Source organism: Callorhinus ursinus, unplaced genomic scaffold (assembly GCF_003265705.2).
Source record: "Callorhinus ursinus isolate GAN/ISIS: 27379988/994484 unplaced genomic scaffold, GSC_fseal_2.0 scaffold12, whole genome shotgun sequence".
NCBI classification, from domain to species: domain Eukaryota; kingdom Metazoa; phylum Chordata; class Mammalia; order Carnivora; family Otariidae; genus Callorhinus; species Callorhinus ursinus.
Genome location: NW_027397074.1, coordinates 47,530,603 through 47,556,035, shown reverse-complemented (window position 1 = coordinate 47,556,035; position 25,433 = coordinate 47,530,603). Strand labels below are relative to the sequence as shown.

The following is a 25,433-nucleotide window of genomic DNA, read 5'->3' as shown; positions in this document are numbered from 1 at the left end:
TTGGAAAACAGTTGCATAAGATACACAACATACTTTATCTACAGCAGGGTACACTGAAGGATAGATTTAACATTATCTTTGCTACCAGAGGCATGAGAAGGGTGAATCACTCCATGGATCCTCCTGCCCTGCCTAAAGCCCCCTCCCACTCTGTAATGCATGAAATCCTAGATGTCTACCTCCCAAACATTTAAGCCTCATCATTCTTCTCCCAGCTACTTTTTCGACCTCCCCAGGACAGCTCTTAGAATCTTTAGGCCTTGTTGAAAAAATTATAGGGACTAGGAGCTCTAAGGTACTTCTACCAGACTGGTTTCATAAAATTTTGGTTTGACTCCTCTGTTAACTCTGGGCAAGTCCGGGACTCTGAGCCTCTGTTGCCTCACAGCAATATTACCTAGCTGATGGGGGTTGTTGAGGTCAAATGAGAGAGCCTACTTCAGTATTTGGCAGAATAAGTGGCATATAGGTAGAATTCCAATTTTACCTATTAAGGTGAACTTCAAACCCTGCCCCTGTGTGCTGCCATCATCTCTTTCGTGTCAAGACAGGGTGAGGAAAGGGAAGTGGTGGATTAAGGTATTGCTTTAGGGGAGGGTCCCTAACCCCACTGAACTCGGATTTCTTACCTGCCCCGGGAACAGAGAATGGATTATAGGTGGGATTCTGGTACCAGGGACTCGGGTAAGGCTGCTGGCCCACGGCATGCACATAAAAAAGGGGTCTGGCGTTACCACCCTCAAAATGTGCGTTGTTTTCTGAAGAGTTCATTTTCTAGGCTGAAAAACAGGTGTTCATATTTAGGAAAGGACAGTGGCGCTCAGCGCTGCCATGAAGGGAGAAATCATCCTAGTTCCCTTTCAGAACCCCAAGGCTGGGTGGCAGGGTCCTCACCTTCTCTTCCCGCTCGCCGGGATCGCGGACACAGGGCTGCACTGCACTGCGCACCTGGGCAGCGCTGCCCACGGGCGGGGCCGTAACCTGCCAGAGCAAGTCTCGGCTCCCCGAGCCGCAGCAGCAGCCCCAAAGGAAGACCGAGGCCTGGGAGGCCAAGAGGGAAGCTGTGCGGCGCCTGGAGCGCGCCGGGCTACGCCCAGGAGCTCCACTCGAGGGCGGTGGCTTGGGCCCGGCCTGCAGGCACCGGACCTCGGCCTGGCCTGCGTGCCTACCTCGCCCCCTCCCCACTCTGGAGGAGCCCATCCCCTGGGCCCAGTGTCTCCTCACCCACGGCTCACACCCCGCCCCCGTCCCACAAGCCAGTCTACTCCGCTCCCTCGGGACCCGCATCCCCACACCCCCGCCTGCGCCAAACCTACCTCCGCGACCTGGAGAGTCTCTGGCCCCTGCTGCCCTGGCTCCCGCCCTTACATACCCTGGCTAGCACGTGCTGCCTTTTGCGCAGGCGCCGCCCTCCCGCAGATGGCCCGCGCATGCGCTCTGGACGAGGCCCGCAGCCGGGCTGCTCTGTCCCGGGGCACCTGGAGAAGCTCGAGAGTAGTTTTCCACACCATGCTAGCTCCAGTGCGTGGACGCCCAGGTGTCGGTGCTTCCAGAAGACGGGTCAGTCCCTGCGCCTCCCCCCCCACCCCCGCTCTCCCAGAGTGTACCTTTCATTTGAGTGTGTTCAGTTAGTACAGCCTGTGTTCCCTCTGAGCTCCTGGTGTCCTTCGTTCCTCGGGCCTAATGCCTCTGACACTTAGGAAGAGGAGCTGACTGAGGACAAGGAGAGAGGAAGGAGGAGGCCAGCCTGGACGGTGCAGGCCTGAGAAGAGGCGATTCACAAAGGACGGGCGCTCCAGCCTGCTTCCCGCTGAGGCGAGTAAAAAGCAGCGGTGCAGAGGCTCTGGCAGTCAGGGCGCCATTTGGGGAGAGTGAGGGCCAGGCGGCCTGGGAAGTCGTCTGTGAGCGGGTAGGTAGGCAGTTTGAGGGAGAAGCTGGCGCGCACGGACTCCGCTTTTCTTTTGCACGTGGGAGAAAGGGAAGACTTCTGGGAGAGTAGTTAACGGGAGTCGTGGGGTGGGAAGGAGGATTGTGAATTTTTTTTTTTTTTTTTTTTTTTTTTTTAAGATAGAGATTTCGGTAGCTTTATGGCCAGAATGGACAGACGGGGAGATGTTACCTACCTATAGTGGAGAGAGAAGGGATGTTAGGAAGATGTTCCGAGGAAGCACAAGGGAAGGTTAGCTAAACGTGGCTGCAATGCTCTGCCTGGACAGAAGTTACTGGGATAAGAGGGAACGGAGGTCCTCAAGGCAGGGATTTGGCTTTAGCATCGAATGACCTTGATTTTTTCAGTGGAGGGCAGGAACAAGACTTGCAGGGAGCACTGAAAATTGGGGACGATTATTTGTGTTACCAGGTAAAAATTGTGTTTGCGCCGAAATAGTGGTGCCTGACACTGTATAAAAGTTTTTCTTTCACATGGAGAAGTCTGGAGGTATGCCACCCATCCAGCACTGGTCTGGAAGCTCCTTGCTCTCCCAAAGAACCCAATCTCCTCTCTTTCTGGTCTGCCATCCTTAGCAATGGTTTCCACCTTCAAATTGCCACGAGTTTCAAGATGCCTGTTCCAGGCAGAAAGCAGGGAGTTGAGAGGGCAAAGGGTAATAAAGAGCACAAAGTTACACAGACGCTTCTCTCTGTCATCAGTTTTGCTTTTAAGGAGCTTTACTAGAAGACCTACCCAACTTCAGATTATACCACTTTGGCTTCTTATGGCTGAAACGTAGTTATCTTTTAGCTGGGCATATTGCTACTGAAATAAATTGAGATGCTGTGACTAAGGAAGAAAATGGGTATTATTTGAGTTGACAACTAACAATGTCTACCATAGTGCTGCAGGAAAGAGAAAAAGCATTCATCTACAGATGTGCAAAAGGATTGCTGGTAGAGTTGAGGGCTCATCTAGAATGAGGATTAGTAATTTGTATTGTCCCTCATGTGCAGGTCTGTCACTTGCTCAGGCATATTCAGTTGCTTGGGAGAGACATTTAACAATTGGATGGATCAAGGACTTGTTTTGCAAGGCTTGTGGAAAGAAGGGCAAGGGTTCAAGAAAGTTCAGTGTAATGGTGAGAAATTAAAGTAATGCATCATGGCACATAATATATACCCTGCACTTGCATGACCCTGAACATGAGTGCTTCCTTAAATTTTCACCCTAGGGTGGGCCCTACTTAGTGGCTAATATACAGTCAAGAAGAAAAAGGAAGTGATGTTGGAGAGGAGCTGAACAAATGGAGAAAAAAATTAATGGGGATCTTTCACCTGAGAGTGAAAGAGCTAGAGGGAGGGGGGTTGAGGTCAGAGAATGGAAATTTTAAATTTAGGATTTTAGAGTTGGAGCCGTTGCAAATTATAATAAGGTCCATAGGGTGGCCAAGCAGTGGTTTGCTGAAATGCTGTGGGGGTAAAAATCATCGACACTGAAGAAGAAAAAGATCAGGGAAGCTGGAGTTTTGGATGATTCACCCCCTCCTTCATATCATAGTCATTTAGAGGTTCCTGTGTCCTCAATGAATGTGGTAGTGACCCACAAAGTGAAAGAGAGTAGTATCAGAAGATGTTTGTATTTATAATTTTATAATATTTTTCTTAAAGAGAGCTCCCCAAATTTTATAATATTCGGTCCCCAGAAAACTTGGATTTTCCACAAGCTGGTGGCCATGTCTCAGCCCTAGAGTACATGCAGAGTGGGAGAAAGAAGAACCCCCTTATGAGGGCAGCTCAGAATAGGAGTGACCTTGGGAGAAAGCAAAGTTCAGCAACTATTCAGTAAACAGGTTGAGGGATATGTTGGGTTGTATTTAGCCAAGCAGGACTTGCAAGTCACATAATTGAGAGGGTTGGTAGGTAGATCATTAGGGAGCAGAACTGGAATGAGTGTCCCAGAAATGCCAGCTAACTGGAAACTTTGGGTTTGGGGCAGTGCTGGAAGATGTCAAGGATGAAACTACCTGGTTTTGGACTACTTGGCCCATAGTGGTACTATCTGGTCCATAGATACCAACTTGACCTCTGATATAAGAATGTTTTTGTGCCATCTGTGGCATTTTGTGTGGGGTGGAATGTCTGAAGTTAGGTGACGGTTGCTATTTTTGTGTTAAGGTCCAATTAGTGAACTCTGTGTTCTCTGCTTAGGATTCCAAATGGGTATTATTATCATCTTCTCTATTTTAAGATGATGACACCTGAGATTCAGTAAGGTTAAGTAATCTGCCCATACATATGAAGTTGCTATCCTAAATTGGAAGGAGATTGGGTTAAGGTCTTTGGATTCCCAGGCCCAGTGCCTTTTCTGTTGCTTGGGTGGTCCCTTGACGGTCTGATAGTCTCTGTCTCTCATTAAAGTGATTTATACTCTTCCCCTCGGTTGACACACTGGATTTTAGATTGAAATTTTAAACATAGGTATAATAATAAGAGTCTTGCTTTCCATGCCTTGAGACCTCCTCTTTAACATATCAGTTATAAACACAGCAAGGATGCTCAGCCTTACCAGTGAACCTTCATTCACTTGTTTCCTCCACAAATATTTGAGTATCTACAAAAGGACCAGCACAACTGTAGCTCTAAGGAAACAGCAGGGAAGAAAAACAAAGTTATAATTCCTAGGGAGCCTACATTTGCAATGAGATGACACATAACTTTCAGACTGGGGGAAAAAAATGTAACAAGTCTGGCAACACCAAGGGTTAAGGGGGAAGAAGTGGAGTGGTAGGAATATGTACACACAGCTGGTGACAGTGTAAATTGGTAAAGTCACTTTGGAGAGCAAGTTGACAATATCAAAAAGTTGGAAATGTATCATACTCCATAAACCAGCAATTCTACTTCTAGAAATATTCTAGAAAAAAATCCTGCATATAAACAGAAGGAGCCATCTATTAAAATTGTTTCCTGCAGTAGCTTTGCTTGTAACATAAAAGAATTGAAAATCACCTAAATGTCCATGAAACAAGAGAATAGATAAGTAAATTATTATATAGATAGATTATGGGGTACTGCATAGGAGTTAAATGAATGAACGAGAATCACATCTGTCTCCATGGATAAATCTTAAATACAAGGTTCTAATTTATAATTTCCTTTATAAATATCTTTTTTTAAGATTATTTATTTATTTATTTGACAGAAAGAGACACAGCGAGAAAGGGAACACAAGCAGTGAGAGTGGGAGAGGGAGAAGCAGGCTTTCTGCTAAGCAGGGAGCCCGATGTGGGGCTCGATCCCAGGACCCTCATGACCTGAGCCGAAGGCAGACATTTAACTACTGAGCCACCTAGGTGCCCCTATAAATATCTTTTACAGCTATAGTTTTTCTTATTACTGAAAGTTATTTATTTCACTTAAATTACATTTTTTAACTGTGTTGGTGGTGTATAGGAATACTATTGACTTTTTTTTTTTTAATTTGTGTATACTTGGGGCGCCTGGGTGGTTCAGTTGGTTGAGCATCTGCCTAAGGTCATGATCCCAGGGTCCTCCCTGCTTCTTCTTCTCCCTCTGCTGCTCCCTCTAATTGTGCTTTCTCTGTCAAATGAATAAATAAAACCTTTTAAAAAAGTAATTTGTGGGGGTGCCTGGGTTTCTCAGAGAATGAGTGAGAGAGAGAGAGAGTGTGTATGCACAAGCTGGGGGAGAGGCAGAGGGAGAGAGAGAGAAGCAGTCTCCCTGCTGAGCAGGGAGCCCGATGCCGGGCTCGATCTGAGGACCCTGGCAATCGTGACCTGAAAACCAGCAGAAAAGAGTGGAAGACAAAAATAGGAACAAAGAACAAGGGCAAGAAGTAGAAAACAGTGGACACCTGGGTAGCTCAGTTGGTTAATTGTCTGCCTTCGGCTCAGGCCATGATCCCAGAGTCCTGGGATCAAGTCCCACACTGGTCTCCTTGCCCAGCGCTCCCTCTGCCTGCCACTCATCCTGCTTGTGCTCTTTTTCTGTCTCTCTCTCTCCAACAAATAAATAAATAAAATCTTAAAAAAAAAGAAGTAGAAAACAGTAATGTATATAGTAGGTATTCAACTATGTCAGTAATCACTTTGTCAGTGATCTCAATTAAAAGATGCAAGTTTGGTATAGTGGACCAAAAAAATAAGACTCAACTATGTGTTGTTTACAAGAAATTGACTCTAAATATAAAGACACATAGAGATTAAGAGTAAATGGATTGAGAAAAGATGTACCATGCTAACGCCAATCAAAAGCAAGTGGGCATAGCCATATTTATTTCAGAGAGAGCAGACTTTAGAGCAAGAAAAATGATGAGGGATACAGAGGGGCATTACATGATGATAAAAGACAAACCATCCTTAACGTGTATATGTGTAACAGCAAAATATCAAACTGTGTGAGGCAAAAACTAATAGAATTGCAAGGAGAAATAGATGAATCCACTATTATAATTGGAGACTTCAATACCCCTCTATCAGAAATGGACAAATCCAGCAGACAGAAAATCAGTAAGGACACAGATAAACTCAACAACACCATCAATCACCTGAATAAAATGGATAACTATAGACTACTTTATTCAGCAACAGCAGGATCCACAGTCTGTTCAAGCTTACATGGCACATTATACATAATGGTGAGAAACTTGAAGCTTTCCTGCTAATACCTGTTTTAAGGCAAGGATATCCCCTCTCACTACCACTTTTCTTTACTTGTTTTTTTAAGATTTATTATTTATTTGAGAGAGAGAGAGAGAGTGCTTGCATGCAGACAGGGTGGGGAGGGGCAGAGAGAGAATCTCAAGCAGACGCCCCACTGAGCCTGACATGGGGCTTGATCTGAAGAGCCTGAGATCATGACCTAAGCCAAAATCAAGAGTCACCCACTTAACTGAGCCACCTAGGTGTCCCTCACCACCACTTTTCAATGTCATGCTGGAAGTCCTAGCTAAGCAATAAAATAAGAAAAGGAAATTTAAAATATACTAAATTGGAAAGAAGAAACATAACTATCTTTGTAGATGACATGATCTTCCATGTAGAAAATATGAAAGAATGGATGTGGAAACTCCTGAAACTAATAATTAATAATAGCAAGCTTGCAGAATACAACGTTGTTATACAAGAGCCAATCACTTTCACGTTTGCCAGCAATGAAAAAGTTCACTTTGAAATTAAAAATACATTACCATGTATATGGGCAGTTCCCCAAAATGAAATACTTAAATGTATAAATCTGACAAAATATGTACAAAACTACAAAACTCTAATGAAAGATATCAAAGAACTAAATTAATGGAAAGATGTTCTATGTTTATGGATTGGAAGACTCAATATTGTCAAGATGTCAATTCTCTCAAACTTGATCTATAGATCCAGTCAAAATCCCGACAAGTTATTTCATGGATATCTACAAACTGATCCTTAAATTCATATGGAAAGGGAAAAAGACCCAGAATAGTCAGCCCAATATTGAAGGAAGACAACAAAGTTAGAGAACTGATATTACCTTACTCCAAGATTTGTTTATAAAGCTACAGTAATTAGGACACTGTGGCATTGGCAAACAAATAGATGAAAAGACCAATGGAACAGAATAGAGAACCCACAAATATACCCAGATATAGTTAACTAATCTTTGACAAAGGAGCAATACAATGGAGCAAAGATAGTCTTTTCAACAAATGATCCTGGAACAACTTGATATCTACATGCAAAAAAATGAATTGAGACACAGACCTTACAGGTTTCACAAACATTAACTTAAAATAGACCATAGACTTAAATGTAAAATGCAAAAACTATAAAACTCCTAGAAGATAGCACAAAAAGGTACGATGATGACTTTTTAGATATAACACCAGTGACACAACCCATGTAAGAAGGAATTAATAAGCTGGACTTCATTAAAATGAAAAACTCTGTGAAAGACACTATCAAGTGAATGAAAAGACAACCAGACTGGGAGAAAATATTTGCAAAAGTTTTATCTGATAAAGGACTGTTATCAAATATACAATATCAAATATACAAATATCAAGAACTCTTAACACCAAGAAAACAAACCTCCCAATTAAAAAATAGGCTACCGAGTTTCACAAGTACCCCACCAAAGAAGATATACAGATGGAAAATAAATGTGAAAATATGCTTTACGTCATTATGTCATTAGGGAATTGCAAATTATGACAATGAGATACCACTATACACCTATTGGAATGGTCAAAAGCCTGAACACTGACAACACCAAAGGCCGGAGAGAATGTGGAACAACAGGAACTCTTGTTCATTACTGGTGGGAATGCAAAATGGTACAGCTGCTTTGGAGGACACTGTGGCAGTTTCTTATAAAATTAAACATACTCCTACCATATGATCCAGCCAAATTAAAAATGTACATTTTGTCTCTGCCACAGTGATAGTAACAATTTTGCTAAATAAAGTACTAAGGACTCCCATGAGTTTTAGGATTAGAGTATTTCCCTTTTAAGCTAGGAAGAATCAGACAAGACATAGTAGTACTTTATCAAGTTATCTTGGTTTATTTGTTGTTGCTTTTTTTGGTTTTTGGTTTTTTTTAGATTTTATTTATTTATTTGACAGAGAGAGACACAGCGAGAGAGGGAACACAAGCAGGGGGAGTGGGAGAGGGAGAAGCAGGCTTCCTGCTGAGCAGGGAGCCCGATGCGGGGCTCGATCCCAGGACCCTGGGATCATGACCTGAGCCGAAGGTAGAGGCCCAATGATGGAGCCACCCAGGTGCCCCAAGTTATCTTGTTTTAACCACACAATAGACCCGGGAAATAGATACTATTATTATTTTTCCCATTCTGTATATGACGAAACTGAGGCTTGAGTAAGTTAGGTAATTTGCCTCAGATCACGGATCTAGTAAGTGACAAAGCCAGGCCTCTTTTCAGTGTTTTCTTTTTAACTTTTTTTGGAATAAAAATGCATAACATGAAATTTGTTATTTTAACCTTTTTAAGCATACAATCCTGTGGCATTAAGTACATTCACAGTGTGGTGCAACCACCACCACTATCCATATCCAGAACTTTTTATCATCCCAAACAGAAACTCTCTATCCATTAAATAAGAACCTCATTCTTTCCTCCCACCAGCCCCTGACAACCATCATTCTACTTTTCAGTTTCTGAGAATTTGCTCTATATACCTCATGTAAGTGGGATTATATAATGTTTGCCCTTTTGTGTCTAGCTTATTTCACTGAGCATGATGTCTTCTAGGTTATTCCATATTGTAGCATGTGTCAGAGTTTCCTTTTTTTTAAAGCTGAATAATATTCTATTCTATTGCAATAATATTCCAATGTTATATGTATGAATGATATTCCAATGTAACTGACATTTTATTTATTCATCCATTGATGGACATTTGTTTCTACCTTTTGGCTATTGTGAATAATGCTTTTCTGTACATGGGTTTACAAATATTTGCTTGAGTCTCTGCTTTCAGTTCTTTTGGGTATATGCCTAGGAGTGCAATTGGCAGATCATATGGTAATTTTATATTTAACATGTGGAAAATAACATAATTTTAACAACTGTTACTTATTAAATGATAGTGTGCTAGGCACTTTATTTATGTTGTCTTGAATCCTTGTACAATATTAAGGTATAGTATGCCCAAGTTTTATGTGAAGAAATAGGTTCAGAGAGGTTAAATAACTTGCCAAGATGATATAGCTACTAAATGGCAGATTAAAGATAGAATCCAGTTCAGTGCTCTTCCTGAAGGATACTCTCATTGACTACTTTGGTCTCATGGGTTGATTTTATTTGTGGCAGGCATTGTTGTTGGTCTTACCAGTGGGCTTAAACAATTTTTCCTAGCTAAGTGAACCCTGATTTTGTCCAGATAAAGAAAAGCAATGTGTTCAGAGAAAGTGGGACTTTTCCCTTCTAATCCAACCAATGACTGGAAACCAATTACAGTAATCTAATTTTCCTGCCAAGAAGATGTGAGAGGAACTTTGCTGAGCATTGTGGGAAATATTTTCATCTGATAACCCAAGAGAAGGGAAAAGAAAGATCACCTCTTCTTCCTTCCTGTTCATATTGCTTAAACCACGTTGCTGAGATAATGTGGTAGTTCCTAATAATTGAAGTGATACAAGGATGCAATTGGCTAGGAGGAAAGAAGGCCAAAAAACAGGGTAAAGATCATAGACTCTGGAGCCAGACAGCCTAGATTTTTTTTTAATTTTTTAAAAATATTTTGTTTATTTATTTAAGACAGAGAGAGAGAGAGCACAAGTAGGGGAGGAGCAGAGGGCAAGGGAGAAGCAGACTCCCTCCTGAGCAGGGAGCCCTACATGGGGCTCCACACGGGGCTCCATCCCAGGACCCTGAGATCATGACCTGAGCTGAATTCAGATGCTTAACCTACTGAGCCATCCAGGCTCCCCCAGACAGCCTAGATTTTAATCCTAACTCTGCTAACTTAGTAATAGTATGATCTAGAGTGAGTTAATTAACCTCTCTGTGCCTCCGTCACTTCAACTGTAAAGTGGAGACAATAGCAAACTCATAGAGTTGTTGTAGGGACTAAATGAGTTAATATGTATAAAGTACTCACCCAGCAAGTGTTAGCTGTTGTTATTATTATTCTTATTGGTGCAAAACAAAGTCCTTGGACACTCAGAGGCTGGTAGACATATAATTCCTGGAGTGGGCTTGCAATTATTAACAGCCTTGCTTGCTTTCCTCTGGTAATAAACAAACTATTCAGGTTACATTTTGACTTTTTGGAACATTGCTACATTTTGCATTGTCTATACTTCATATTATCTTTATATTATCTTTCTGTAACACAAAAGAAATCATCCTCTGCTGATAGTTTTCCATTACCTTTAGGATAGAGTCCAAATGTAACATATAAGACCCTTCATGATCTGTAGCTATCTGTTGCTTTTCTCTCTAGATATCCTGTCATTCCCCCACACTTACTCCATGTTTTGGTGATGGCCAATGACCTCATTCATTTAGCAAAAGTTATGCATGCCTAGACAAGAACTGTGTAAGGCACTGGAGAGTCAACAAGATATAAAAGTACTTTCTGCCTTCATGGAGCTCACATTATAAAAACATTTAGTTACGGGGCACCTGGGTGGCTCAGTTGGTTAAGCATCTGCCTTTGGCTCAGGTCATGATCCCAGGGTCCTGGGATAGAGCACCTGAGTCTGGCTCCTTGCTCAGTGGGGAGTCTGCTTCTCCCTCTCCCCTGCGTGCAGTTCTCCCTGCTTGTGCTCACACACACACACTCTCTCTCTCTCTGTCAAGTGAATGAACAAAATCTTAAAAAAAAAAAAAGTTAGTTACAATCATCATAAGGGCTATGAGATAAAAAGTGTTATGTGAAATGAAAATATATAATAGTGAAACCTATCAGAGCTCATTTAAGCCTCTATGCCTTGACCCATGCTGTGTTCCTCTGCTTGATCCTTTCTTTTTCCATCTGCCGTGCTCCATTTTTTCTGAGAAGCCTTTTTTGACCTGCTTGTTCTTCTGATGGACTCTTATAATACACATTGCTTTCACATATTGAAAGCATATTGCTTTCACAGAATTTATCCCACTGTTGGTTTGCTTGGGTCTTTTCGCCCAACATTCCTCTTCCTCTATGAGTCTTTTATCTCTATACCCCAGGGCACTAAAATAAATCTTTGTTGAATGAATGGTGTCCACTTTTAAAAACTTTTTTTTTTATTTATTCATGAGAGTCAGAGAGAGAGAGAGAGAGAGAGGCAGAGGGAGAAGCAGGCTCCCTGCCTAGCAGGGAGCCCGATATGGGACTTGATCCCAGGACCCCGGGATCATGACCTGAGCCAAAGGCAGACGCTTAACCATCTGAGCCACCCAGGTGCCCCTAAAAACTTTTTATCTTGAAATAATTATAGACTCAGAAGAAATTGTAGAAATAATACAGAGAGTTCCTTGTGTGCTAATCACCTAGCTTCCCCCACTGGTAACATTTTATGTAACTATGTACATTATCAAAAGAAGGAGATTGACACTGGCACAATGAAATTAACTAGACTACAGACCTTACTCAGATTTTATCACCTTTGTGTGCACTTAAATAGGTGTTATATATAGTCCTATTAAATGTTATCATATATATCGATTTGTGATTATACCACAATCAAGATATAGAATTGTTCTTTTACCACAGAGAGCTCCCTTGTGCTACCCCATAATAATGATGTCCATTTTAACTAGATTTTCTCTGTATTATTACAGGGAAGCAAGATGGAGAGGATATATTGCATATTAGCTCTAGAATGCACTGTCCCCTTCAGAGATGGCCCTGGGAACTTCCTCCCCCAAATCCAAGATTTTAAAATAGGTTACAATGTTAAAATTAACAATAATGTTTTAGATTATTTTACCATCTTAAATTTTTTTTTTAAAGATTTTATTTATTTATTTGACAGAGACACAGCGAGAGAGGGAACACAAGCAGGGGGAGCGGGAGAGGGAGAAGCAGGCTTCCCGCTGAGCAGGGAGCCCGATGCGGAGCTCTATCCCAGGACCCTGGGATCATGACCCAAGCCGAAGGCAGACGCCTAACGACTGAGCCACCCAGGCGCCCCTACCATCTTAAATAATTATAACATTCAGAAATGGTTAAGCATTTAGAAAATTTGTAGTTGCATCTTTACTTTTTCCAAGAATTACTTGTTTTGTTTTGTTTTCTTTTGTTTTCTTTTCATGAAACATCATGACAATGTTTCAAATGCAGTCTTAGGAAGATACTGTTTCATGGCTTTTGCCATTTAATTAAAAGAAAATGCCTTGTTAACTAAAAAGGAGAGCTTGAAATAATGTCATATGCCTAGTTTTGGATATAGATCATGTGGGAGCTGCTGTACATTCCAGAAAAGTTAATGGAATTGCTAGAAAATACTGATTTATGATCTCCCTAAACTAGACAGTGTTAACTAGTTGTGATTGCTCAGCTTCCAAGCTGAGGGGCAGGATCTGTAAGAAAAAATGAAGGTGGTGTTGATGCTAATAATGTCAAGCACATTACAACTGTTCTATGATAGCAGCTATAGACAGAAAGCTAAACAAAGGGTCAGCCTCCTCTGACTGTAGCAAGCCCTCCCCCGCCTTTTTAAGATTTATTTATTTTAGTGTGAGAGAGTGGTGGTGGAGGCCTGCTGTGGGGCTCTTCTCACGACCCTTAGATCATGACCTAAGCGGAAATCAAGAGTTAGACTCTTAACAGACTGAGCCACCCAGGTGCCCCTGCCCCTTCTTCTTGCTCAAATCCCCTCTGAGACTTTTAAAGGGATGGCAACCTTTAGGGAAAAATGGCAAACAAGTAGAAATATTTAAGGATAAAATGTTCAACCTGTTCTTTTTCTAGTTAAAACAACAAAAAGAATGGACTTCTTTGAAACTCTAGAAGCCTCAATCCAACCTGCTAGCTCTCAGTGTTTGTTTGTTTTTTTAAAATAATTTTATTTTGGGGCGCCTGGGTGGCTCAGTCATTAAGCATCTGCCTTCGGCTCAGGTCATGATCCCAGGGTCCTGGGATCAAGCCCCGCATCGGGCTCCCTGCTCGGCGGGAATCCTGCTTCTCCCTCTCCCACTCCCCCTGCTTGTGTTCCCTCTCTCACTGTCAAATAAATAAAATCTTAAAAAATAAAATAAAATAATTTTATTTATTTATTTATTAAGTAGGCTCCATACCCAATATGGGGCCTGAACTCATGACCCTGAGATCAAGAGTCACATGCTCTACCAACTTAGCCAGCCAGGGGCCCCAGCTCTCAGTGTTTTAAATGTTAAAACTTATGTTTTAAGTATTAATGAACTAACAGACTGCTATTTGTCTGACCCAGCATCCATTCCCAATGCTTTTCTGCCTTATAACTTTGTATTAAAGCTTGGAAAAACTTGTTTTCACAGCTGCATTTGGCCAAATTATAGTTCTAGAAATTGAGATGCATATGGAAGTCTGCTGAGTTGGGGGTATGAGGTACTGTCTTGAGAAGGCTTCTACTTTTTGAAAAAATAAAAATAAGCGTAGATGGCTGAGGCCCCTCCTTTCCCCATCTTCCTGCCTTCAATAAAGATATGAAGGCTAAAACTGCTGTGGCCATCCTGCAACCACGAGAAATGTCAAAAGAATCACAGAAATTGTGGCTCTGCTGTTGAAACCAGGGTAACTGACTACCTACAGACTTATGTGACCAAATAGACCCTTACTTAAGTCATAGCAATAGGAATTTTTTTTTTTACTTGCAGTCAAATGCATTCCTAACTGTACAGCTATTAAAATGGTACCTTTTTAGTTCTTTTTCCTACTCACAATTAGCTACTCTTCCTATAGTTCCTGATATTAATGTAGATCACTTCAACTAGAAAACTCAGCCTCACTTATTTTTCCTTATCCTCTTAGTAACCAAGTCTTGTTTATTTTATCTAGCTAGTTTTTCTTTTTCTTTCCTTTCTTTCTTTTTAAAGATTTTACTTATTTGAGTGAGAGAGAGAGAGAGTGCACACCGGGGGGGGGGGGTGTGTAGGGGCAGAGGGAGAGAAAGAGGCAGACTCCCTGCTGAGCAGGGAGCTGAGCAGGGAACTGGATGTGGGGCTCCATCCCAGGACCCGGAGATCATGACCTGAGCCGAAGGCAGATGCTTAACTGACTGGGCCACCCAGGGGCCCCATCTAGCTAGTTTCAAATCCATCTCTGCTTCACTATTCTCACAGCCACTAAATTAGTTTGGACACTCTCCTATCTGGGCTATTTTAACAGCTTCCTAATTAGTTTACTCCACCTGGTTATCCACCATGAATTCCACCTAGTTTACTCACTTCACCTGATTATCCACCATGAATTCCACCTAGAATTATTTTTCTATTATCAAGATATTCTCCTTAAAAATCATAAATGGCTCTCTTTTGTCTACAGGATGAAACACAAACTCTTTTTTTCTTTTTTAAAGATTTTATTTATTTAGAGAGAGAGAGTGAGCACAGGCAGGAGGGGCAGAGGGAGAGGGAGAGAGAATCTCAAGCTGACTCCAAGCTCAGCACGTCCATCTCACAACCCTGAGATCATGACCTGAGCCCAAAAAGAGTCGGTCAGTTAACCCACTGCACCTTGCAGGCGCCACAACACAAACTCTTACCAAAGGTATCATTTGTGGTTTGTGCCTTCTTGTTCAGACTTTGCATCTCCAGGGTCCAATCTGGCAAAGAGTAGGTGCTCAAGTGTGTTAAATGACTGAATCTTTTTTATATGGTTTCTTTGTTGTTTAGTATCAAAACACTTAAGCATTTAACCAGACTAAGCAGAATGATAGCATACCTGGCACTCAATAAAGATTTGCTGAATGAATCTATTTTCTAAACTGTACTGTAAAATTCCCAAATACACACATCTTGGCGTGCATTCAGTTGATCTAACCTAGCCTACAGGAAGAGGCTCTTTGTTAACGTAAAGGCTTTTAGTTTATAAATTAGTCATGTACATATTCCAGATTGGGTTTGTGCCGAGAGTGTAAATTACAAAGGTAGGTGAAGTCTGTGTGGGCATTCCTGACAATTTTGCATCCATGAATAACTTCTATCAAATGAGAGAGCAAATCTACAACTTTCTGCTTGCTAGCAAGCTGTACCAAGTTAACCAAACCAGCGTGGGCCACAGCCATCTGCTGCTACAAAGGCTTAGCCTGTGAAGCTGAAAGCACTCCTTTGGAACTTGCTGGGGGTGGGGAAGGGGGAGCAGGTAGCCGCCGCAATGCAGTACAAACCTATCTGAGGGATTCATATACAGCGGCTCCCCTCCGCACCCTGACAACTGTTCCCTCTCCCGAAATGCGGGCCCTTTCAGATGCTTTGAGGTTTTCCTTGGCCTTGAAATACCGGGACAGAAGCCTTTTCAGATAAGATTGGGAAAGCCGAACATGTTCTGAGAGTGGAAGGCGCGTTTTGGAGAGCAGGGACTGAGGAGACAAAGCCCACTCAGTCAGCCACCCATCATCTCGCCTTCTTCCCATGGTCTGATGTTGTCTAGCCCTCCTCATTCCCAATTCCTTACCCAGCCCGAACATTTCTGTATTTCAAGGGGGAAGAAAACAGCCTACGGCATAAGATTTGGTGCTTTGGTGTCTGGGTTTCCTAGCATTGAATTTCTAAAGGCTCTCCCTTCGCCAGGCTAAGCCTGAACCCTCCGGCGCCCCAGTCCCGCTCGTCTCGGGGTGGCGACCACCTCGCCGCGCACGCGCCCTCCGCGGGCTATCTGCTGACCTTCTCCGGGAAACCCCTCCAAAAGCGCCTCCCCGTCACCTCGCGCCGCCCCCTCCCTTCCTCCTTTTTCCGCTTCCTTTTTCGCGCTTGCGCGGACCCAATTGTTTTGGCTTTCCGGTGGGATCCAGCAAAGGAAAAGGGCGGGGGAAGCTAGGGTAAGGGCGGGAGAAGGAGAGGGGGGGTCTCAAGAACCCGGGAAACTGCAAAATTGCCGCTTGTGCCGCTAGGCGGGCGCGAGCGGCGGGAATTGAAACCTGGCGAAGGCTGGCCCACGGTCCGCTGCCCGCGCGTTCCTGGGCCGCGGAAGGGGCCCGCAAAGGGGGCGAGCGCGCGCCGCAGGGGCGGGGCGGGAGCGGCGAGCCGGGCGTCTCGCGGCCCGGCGGCGCGGCTCCCGGGGGAGGAGTCTGGCGGTGGTCGGGCCCTGAGGAACGTGCGGCGGCGCCCGCAGAGGACGCTGCTTTCCGCGCAGGACGGACCGACCGAGGGAGGGCGCGAGGGGAAGCCGGAAGGAAGACGAGGCTGCGGCGCCAGGCTTCCTCGGGGGGAGGCGGAGGCGAGACCCCGGCCCTGGCCTCGGCGGGAGGGCCACGCCCCCGCCGCCGCGCCCGAGGGGCCCAGTGTTTCCGGGGGCCGCCGGCCGCCCCGGATCCCAATCCTCGGGACCTGGGGACACGGTGAGCAGGCGTCGCCAGCGCCGGGCGAGAGGGAGGGGCAGGCGGGGGGAGCCCGCGAGGACCTGTGGAGAAATAGGGAAAAGACAGCAGCAGTGGGAGGGGGCTCGGCCCTTTGTGGCTCCGCGGGCTGGGAGGGCGCGGGGGGGCGGCGGCGGCGGCATCTTTCAAACCCGAGACGCTTCCGCCACGGGCGGGGGAGGGGCGAGGGCGGCCGGCGCCGCCCTCCGCACCCTGCGGCGGCCCCTTCGCAGCCCGGCGCCGGGCCGGTGTGTGGGGCAGGGGCGGCGGGGTGCGCCGCTCGCTGGGCGGTTTCCGGCCTGCTGGCGCCCGCCCTTGCTAAAATAAAGCCGTTTCCCTTAACGCCTCGCGACGGGTTCGCGAGGTGGTGGGCCGGAGAAGGGCAAGCCCTTCCTTGCATTTTTTTTTTTTTTCTTTCCCGGTACATCTGAAGTAAGCAGGAGATGTGTAGATGAATAGAGATCCTATTGTGATCTAACGATTTTAAAAAAGCAGAAGCTACCCTTTGAAACAAAATTGTGTACGTGTTTACTTTAGACTGTGAAATCGTTAACTTATTTGAACTCGATCACCTCCCTCTCCCCATGAATTGACAAACCGTGAAGTTATAAGAATATCCCTTGGTTTGATTTGGAGCAGTTATTCTGAGTTAACGTCCTCCCCTCCTCCCCACCAAGTTTAGCGATCTCTAAGGTCTTGTTTTACAGCGACCTCAAAGGGAGAGGAATATACACTTCATGGGCTACAGATCCCTAGAATTGTCCGCTACCACTCTGGTCCCTTCAAGTGAAAACAGAAAATCCAGAATGTAAAATTAACTTTAAGAGGGCATGTTTGTATGTAATGTTTATCTTCGGTATCACTTAGCCTTATAAAAATTGTAGGGTACAGGACTGGTCACGTGTTGTTTATACATGAATCTGTACGTCTGGCTCACTGAGCGTTCAGGCATTCAGAAACAAAATCTTATCAGCAATGTGGTCTAACCAAAATTTTATTTTCTTCTGTTGAGGCAACTAGTTAACAGGGTGGATTTTTTTTTTCTCCTTCCCTCTGAGTTGTGAATTTTTGCTTGAATTTGGGTAATATGGACTTCAAATCTCTTGCGGTTGTGACTTATTTTAGTTAACCTTTGGTAACGTTTTTTCAGAAGGGTTTTTTTTTTTTTCCTGACCTAAAGTAAATTGAAAAGTCAAACCCGCCCGTTTTCTAGTCTTGATGATGTGGAATTTTGCTGTTCTTTTCATCTGGCTAACTGATGTTAAGCTTACTTCTTCACTTTGATCTTTGTCGTTGGTCTAGTGCTAATTGAAATCCCTTTAGTTTGGGTCCTGAAATCTTCAAGAAGTCTGTCGGTAAACTATACCAGGATTATGACGTTTCTGTTGAGCATGCCTGATAGTCCACACTTTTTCACCTAGCGCTATTTTCTCTACACGGAGTTTTGTAGGAAGAGTTTAAAGTGTTACAGCTCTTCTCCCCTTTTTGTTTGCTCTCATAGGACGCATAAAATCTGTTAACTTTAGTTATTCATGGGGCCTGTAAAGAGGTGGGTGGGAATAGCAATGTCATATAGTTCCTTAAGTCCACACAATAATGTAGATTTTCTTTCTTCTGGTTAATGGAAATAATGAGCTATTCCATAAGATTCAAACATCGAATTCCTAGAAATTTGAATGTAGTCTGAAAAGCCAAAAGATTTTACACATTTATTTAGACAAGAGTTGTTTTTCTCATTGCCCAGCTTCCTAAGACCAGGAAAAAGGATTTGTCCTACAGTCATGAATGAAAATGTTGGAACAACTTTATTATATCTCAGTCTTATTTTCAGTTTTGTGGAGTTCAAATAGAGCAAGTAATATTTAAGTAACTCAGAAATGACAGGTTGATTGCAAGTAATTTTTTAAATATTTGAAGATTACTCCTGGTTCCCTTGCCAGGAATTTGCAGTACCTAGATTTCCTCAGTGTGGGGAGAAGGGATTTTTGTAGATTTGGGGAAACTGTAATTTAATGAGAGAAGCTTTTAAAATTCTTGGCTTTCTTTGCTCCATTTCCATACCTCTGGCAAGTGGTGACATGCAGTAGCTTCCATGTTAGGCAAAGGATTCTAAATATTCCTCAGTTTACTTTTCTTTTTTGGAAGAAATTGAAAAACTTCAGTAGTCATAATCATTGTTAACTGGCCGTGCCCTTAATGACCGCATGTTTGAATGCCTGGGAAATATTTTCTTCTGCTATTGTGATTGAAAAAATCATTGACTTGGTGGAAAATGAAATCCCAGTGAGAACGTTAACGTCAGTTTTGCTTTAGCCTATATTTCTCCAACTTTCTTTCCTTTCCTCTTTTTTTTTTTAAGATTTTATTTATTTGACACAGAGACACAGCGAGAGAGGGAACACAGGCAGGGGGAGTGGGAGAGGGAGAAGCAGGCTTCCTGTGGAGCAGGGAGCCCGATGCGGGGCTCGATCCCAGGACGCTGGGATCATGACCTGGGCCAAAGGCAGACGCTTAACAACTGAGCCACCCAGGCACCCCTCTCCAGCTTTCTTAAGTCATTGCAGAGCTGAGGGGAGAAAACGAAAAGTGATATCCAAAATAAAAGGACATACTATACTCGTAGGATTATTCTGTCACAGGTGGTGGCATTTCCTTTATAGTCTCGTTTAGTATTTTGTTGTTCTTGTTTTGTTTTAAAGTGAAATAACTTACTAATCATAATGTAGTACAGAAGCTTATATTTGTGATCTGAATTTACTTGATGGAGTCCTGTAGACTTTTCAGTGTGGTTGGAAATGAAGAACATAGGAATAGGCCTGAGGTCTGAATTTGCTTAGAGTAGGGGAAGCTATACTGAAATGATCAAACTTGATAAATTCTTCAAAAGGCAAGGTGTTTGTTTTTTAATTGATGTTTGTCACAACTCGAAAAAATTCTGTTTGTGTAGTGGTTGGCAGTCAATCTAAAGACTGTAGTTTTCCAGACATTCTCAACTGTCAGGATGGTTTTGATAACTTGAAAGCAAACTCGCTGGTACCAATATTTTGTCCCTACGGAGAAACCTATCACTTCATTGAAAGGAACAATGTTTTGTTTTGTCACGGGTGCTTCCTGGTTCTCCTTTAGTTTTTTTTTTTGCACTGGCATCAGCCCTTTCAAGATTAGTCTTTGAGCCGGTTTGTTTCATTGATTTGTACCATCAAAATACTCCCTAAATCTTTGAATGAATGTCTAAGATCCCTTTCACCCAGGGTAAAAAGAACTGTGAGTGCTGAGACCTTGTAATTGGGACGCCTGGACCTGGTACAGGTGTGGAGATTCAGGAGTTGGGAAAGTGCCACAAAAAGCCTGGCCAGTGAGTGCATTAATAAATACAACTGCAGATGTTTATTTAGTAGTGTGATGTGTCAGGCACTGGTCCTAAGATCTTTATGAAATTCATTTAATCAACTCATTGAGAAGAGTTCTATTTTTATCTTCCATTTTACAGATTAGCATACTGTGGCACAGAAAGTAAATAACTTACAAAAGGTCACGCATTTAGTAAGTTGAAGAATTGGGCTTTCACAGCTCCACAGTTCATGCGCTTAATTTTTTGGCAATAACTTGACATTCTGAATGCCTTGGATCCTTTCCAAGAAAAGTTTTCTAGCTTCTGTATTGGCGTTTGTGGCATTGAAAGATGCAGCACTGTATCAAAAACTAATGGTGTAATGTATGGTGATTAACAAAACATAATAAAAGATGCAGCACTAAGTTAATAATATGCAACTGGGAAGTGCTTTGTGCAGGTGACGACCTACAGTCCGCTGCCCTTCCTATCATTACTTCATCCTTTATATAATTTCTGTGCAGTCCTTGTTGGCAACCTCCTTCCCATCTTTTTATTTCATTTAACATACACAGCTCAGTTAATTGCTAATCAATCTCATTTTTACATTCAGTGGTCATTTAATACTTTATTCTTTCCTTGATCTTCTAGGTTTTGCCTGGTTAACATTGGAAAAGCTTGCTTTGCTTCTATTTGTGTTTCTGTAGCTACTCAGTGGAAGGGTACTACAAATGACGCACCTGTGGGATTAAAAACCAGGTTTCAAAGTGAAATTGGACACCTCTCCCCCCAGTAAAATCCGCTACCATCAACCTCTGAAATCTTTAAGAGTGTTTGGAATTATTTTTTAAAATTTCAACTTTTTTTTTTTTTTTAAGATTTTATTTGTTTATTTGACACAGAGACACAGCGAGAGAGGGAACACAAGCAGGGGGAGTGGGAGAGGGAGAAGCAGGCTTCCCGCCGAGCAGGGAGCCCGAGGCAGGGCTTGATTCCAGGACCCTGGGATCCTGACATGAGCCGAAGGCAGACGCTTAACGACTGAGCCACCCGCCCAGGCGCCCCTAAAATTTCAACCTTCCATGCCTTTCTCCAGTTAATCTTGGTTTCTTTTTAATATCAATGTTCAGAATCTATAAAATAAATATACAATTTACTGTTACTAATCTTTAATTGTGTCTATTAACAGTATTTACTTTGTGTAGGTTTTCTTTGTAGACACAGTTTTGGTCATATTTTGGCTTGCGAAGCCTGGGGACTTAAGCACCTTTTTTGTAGTATTGCTATTGATTATTTGAGGAAAACCTGTTGGAGTAAGTTCCCATAAGAGGTGTTTCAGATTTTTAATATATATTTTTCTTTTCTTTTTTTCCATCATGATAAGTCACTATTTTTATTTTTTTAAAGGTTTTTATTTATTCATTTGAGAGAGAGACAGAGAGAGAGAGAGCATGAGAGGGGGGAGGGTCAGAGAGAGAAGCAGACTCCCCGCTGAGTAGGGAGCCCTGCGTGGGACTCGATCCCAGGACTCCAGGATCATGACCCGAGCCGAAGGCAGTCACCCAACCAACGGAGCCACCAGGCGCCCTGTTTCAGATTTTTAAATAGAATTGTATATATTAATCTGGATTGCTGGCTGATTTAATCCTGATCACTCAGTAGCATTGTTTGTTTTGAAACTATTTTGTGTGGTGGAACTCAATAGAGAAAAAAATGTATTAAAACCAAAATTTTTGCTTTTTTTTCTTTCAATCATAATTTATACATTTCCTACTTTCAACACAGGTAGCCCTTAGATTTAAAAAGAAGTTGGACATTGTCCCCTAACATTTTACAGAAAGTGGGTAGAGTATAGAAGAAAGGATCTCATCCTGTATATGACATTCTAACCTTATCAATGCTGTTATTCTCTGCCATCAAGCAGATCTGTGGAAAACATTGACTTGAGCCCATAACTTAGAAAAAGAAGTTAGAAACCCATAGTTTTTATATCAAAGTACATTGCATTTTATTAGATTCTGAATTTCATTATATCGTGTTTGTACAACTCCCATTTAATTATTACTCTAGTTGGCATTTTTCATTGTGGAATATGTTCTAATATTTTAATGACTAGCTTTAAAATACAGAATTTTAAAGCCTATCTCTTTACACAAAAATTGTTTTTTATACATGTTGTGTTTTTCAAATGTATGTAGTTATTGTTGTAGTTGATAAAATAGAAAATAGGTTGTGTTTTGTTTTTGTTTTTTTTAAGATTTTTTATTTGACAGAACGAGAGAGAGAGCGCACGTGCAGGCAGAGCGAGAGGGAGAAGCAGGCTCCCCGCTGAGCAGGGAGCCAAATGCGGGGCTCGATCCCAGGACCCTGAGATCATGACCTGAGCCAAAGGCAGCCGCTTAACCAACTGAGCCACCCAGGTGCCCCAATAGGTTGTGTTTTTGATTCTTTCTTTTTTTCTCTTAAATATTTTATTTATTTATTTGACAGGGAGAGAGAGCACAAGCAGGGGGAGCAGCAGTCAGAGGGAGAGGGAGAGGGAGAAGCAGGCTCCCTGCTGAGCAGAGAGCCTGACTTGGGGCTCTATCCCAGGATCCTGGGATCATGACCTGAGCCGAAGGCAGATGCTTAACGATGGAGCCACCCAGGTGCCCCTGTGTTTTTGATTCTATAATAGTTTTTTCTCATTTTTTTTCAACAGATTATCTTATAGAGGAATGTCCTTTGTGTTTTTAACCTTAATAAAGGGTACTCACACTACATAAAAGAGAAAGTGTTTCAGAAATCCACTGAACCTGCAGTCGGTGGGGAAAGCAGTTAGTTGTGTGATTAGCTAACAGTTGTTAAAATATTTTAGTTGAAAAGAAAAGTGGAATATATACAGGTTAGATTAAGATCAACTTTTAAGCATTTAAGGCTTATGCTTTTCCTGTTTTTGTGATCTAAAGGGAAAATACTCTTCTAGGAAAAACATCTTGAGTTATGCATTTTAATCACAGACTTTTAATATTTGATCAAGAAGCAGTCTGAAGCAGAGATTGGTGCATGTGGCCTGCAGCCTGTTTTTGGAAATAAGTTTTACTGAAACACAGTATGTCCATTTGTTTACATACTGTCTTGTTGCTCTGAGACTACAACAGAGTTAAGCATTTGGGACAGAGACTTTATAGCTTGCAAAGCCTCTAGAATATATATATTTTTAAAAGATTTTATTTATTTATTTGACAGAGAGACAGAGAGGGAACACAAGCAGGGGGAGTGGGAGAGGGAGAAGCAGACTCCCCACTGAGCAGGGAGCCCAATGCAGGGCTTGATCCCAGGATCTGGGATCATGACCTGAGCCAAAGGCAGACACTTAACGACTGAGCCACCCAGGCGCCCCGCCTCTAGAATATTTTGTCTTTGTGATAAAAGAAAGTAGTATACCCTTTAAAAGTTTATTTTTTTAAATTAGATAATCATTGCATATGTTAATAAAATTCAGAAGGCTTAAAAAGGTCTTCAGTAAGTTTTTCCTCTTTCTGCAGCGTGAACCGCTGTTCGGAGTGGAGCTAAGTGCCAGCTACATCCTTTGCTCATTTTACTTGTATCACAGTTTTTCTTATGATAAGGAATAAAATTTCTTGTTCTTATGTTACCAGAAGTTTGGAAATGAACGACCAAGACAGCTAGGTTTGTTTGGTTTTTCTTTTTTCAGATTTTATTTATTTGTCAGCGCACAAGCAGGGGGGAGCCGCAGAGGCAGAGGGAGAAGCAGGCTTCCCGCTGAGCAAGGGGCCCGTTGCAGGATTCGATTTCAGGACCTTGGGATCACGACCTGAGCTGAAGGCAAGTGCTCAACCGACTGAGCCACCCAGGAGTCCCAAGACAGCTAGATTTTAAGAAAAACATTTCTTTTTTTTAAAGATTTATTTATTTATTTTGAGAGAGTGAGAATGAGAGAGAGAGAGCACATGAGAGGGGGGAGGGCCAGAGGGAGAAGCAGGTTCCTTGCTGAGCAGGGAGCCTGATGCAGGACTCGATCCCGGGACTCCAGGATCATGACCTGAGCCGAAGGCAGTCGCTTAACTAACTAAGCCACCCAGGCGCCCCAAGAAAAACATTTCTTCTACCCAAATTATTTCACCTATTTGCTGCCGCCTTTTTAGCTTTTGTCTAGAATAACTGGTTTTTAAAACTTTTTAAATGATAATCATGGTTTGGGCTGTAGTCTATAGTAATAAATGCATATGGTGTTTTGGAGCTCTAGTGGTTGGCAACTCTCAGTCTGAGTACTTACAGTACAATGACCAGCGTTTAATGAATACTCAGTAAACATTTGTTGAGTTAAATTTAAGTAGCCATTAATTTGTGATAGAAAATTAAATAATTCCTTGATACCTGGGAATTAGTCTGTAGGTGCTAACTTCTGCAGATAACAGGATGTGTGACTTATTTTGAAGCTAATTTTAGGTATGACATAGAATGGTATGTGATTAATATGTTTATTAAAAAGAAAATTCATAAAGTATGTCAGATCACTGGTAATTAAGTAATACGGTACAGACTTTGAAATATTTTTAGGCTATTTCAAGTTTTGTTATTGAGAGAAGGAATCTTGTTGTAGTAAATATTCATGTTATGGGCATTTTGAAAGTTGTTGATCATTTTATTTTATTTTACTTTTTTTTTAAAGATTTTATTTATTTATTTGACAGAGAGAGACAGCGAGAGCAGGAACACAAGCAGGGGGAGTGGGAGAGGGAGAAACAGGTTTCCTGCTGAGCAGGGAGCCTGATGTGGGACTCGATCCCAGGACCCTGGGATCATGACCTGAGCTGAAGGCAGACGCTTAACGACTGAGCCACCCAGGCGCCCGAAAGTTGTTGATCATTTTAAACTTGCACCTTTTTACGTTTTTATTAGTTAATATATTTTGAAGTCTGTACTCTCAGAAGTGACAGCTTTATTTTGAATTGTACTAGATACAGATCTGTTTATTAAGCTGAGTTACTTGGTATCTAAATGAATGACTTTTATGCCTGTTTTAGTATTAAGATACCGTAAGTAAAAATTACCTTACCAGGATGAGGATGAACCCTAGATTACAAAGTAAGGAGTGGGAAATGGTGCATAAAACAGTCATAATGAGTATTACATAAAGTTGGCTCACCGTGTAATTTTGTAAAAG

General features: G+C 42.4%; 1 protein-coding gene across 4 annotated transcripts in view; it reads left to right on the top strand.

The window, feature by feature from the left end:
- KBTBD2 (kelch repeat and BTB domain containing 2) overlaps positions 1 to 25,433 on the top strand; it is a 49,518-nt gene that overhangs the window by 12,009 nt on the left and 12,076 nt on the right. Inside the window, exon 1 of one of the 4 annotated variants that reach the window (XM_073899044.1) lies at positions 1,439 to 1,560. The exons of 1 other annotated variant lie outside the window; for it this stretch is intronic. The gene's annotated coding sequence lies outside the window, so the exon portion shown is untranslated. Of the gene's footprint in view, positions 1 to 1,438; positions 1,561 to 16,331; positions 16,396 to 16,436; positions 16,915 to 25,433 lie in introns of those variants that run through there. 2 more of the 4 variants (XM_025873110.2, XM_025873109.2) reach the window with 2 other exon arrangements.